We start from the raw sequence: 990 nt of genomic DNA on the forward strand, positions 1-990 counted from the left end.
TTTCCAAAGCTTTGCATGTGCATGTACATATGTGTATTTCTAAAGCTTTGCATGTGTATGTACATACATGCGCGCGTGTATGTGGGTGTCTCTTTCCAAAGCTTTGCATGTGTGTATATGTACAACATATATGTATTTCCAAAGCTTTGTGTATATGTTTTTCTAAAGCTTTGCATGCATGTGCACGTACACGTATTTCTTTGCATGTACATGTACATATGCATTTCCAAAGCTCTGTATGTGCACGCATGTATACATATATATGTGTGTGTGTGCATTTCCATAGCTTTGCATGTCCGTCTATGTACATCTATACAAGCTGTACATGTAGGTATGTGTCCATCTTTCCAAAGCTTTGCATGCATGTGTAAGTACACGTGCGTGCGTATTTCCAAAGCTTCATGTGTGTATGCACAAATGTTCTGTTCATGCACATGAATGTAACGTGTATTTCCAAAGCTTTGTATGTGCATTTTTCAAAGTTTTGCAATTGCCTGTATTGCATGTGCGTTTCCAAAGCTGTGTAGGCCTGTAGTGCACACAGCTACATGGCACATGTATTCCTCACGCTTTATCCGTGTGCACGGGTACACCCCACCCCCACGGGGCGCCCCCCTCTCCCCTGCAGCAGTGACTCAGGCTCCCGGGACACTATATGGCGGAACAAGCCCTCCCCCGCCAGAACCGGAAGGAAACGGGTGGACCCCCCCGCACAAAAGCAGCGCCCCCCACCGGAGGGGAGCCGTGACCCCGACGTGATTCGAACACGCAGCCTTCTGATCTGGAGTCAGACGCGCTACCGTTGCGCCACGAGGTCTGGGAAACGCTGCCTCGAGCCCGAGCCAAGAGGCTGCGTCAAACGCCTCGCCTCGCGCCTGCGCACTGCGGTCCTATCGCGTCACAAGGAGACACCGGCACCTCTCCTCCCCCTCGCCCCGGGGGCTTTCAAACCGCCCGCCACAGGCAGCCAATCACAGCCCGGCTCTTACA

General features: G+C 51.2%; 1 non-coding gene across 1 annotated transcript; it reads right to left on the reverse strand.

Annotated features, from left to right (window-relative positions):
• Positions 1–745: 745 nt before the first annotated feature.
• TRNAW-CCA lies at positions 746–817 on the reverse strand. Its single transcript has one exon. It is a non-coding gene; the product is annotated as a tRNA-Trp (tRNA).
• Between the last annotated feature and the right edge of the window lie 173 nt (positions 818–990).

This window comes from Gavialis gangeticus, unplaced genomic scaffold (assembly GCF_001723915.1).
Source record: "Gavialis gangeticus isolate Ggan-Ray unplaced genomic scaffold, GavGan_comp1, whole genome shotgun sequence".
NCBI classification, from domain to species: Eukaryota; Metazoa; Chordata; order Crocodylia; family Gavialidae; genus Gavialis; species Gavialis gangeticus.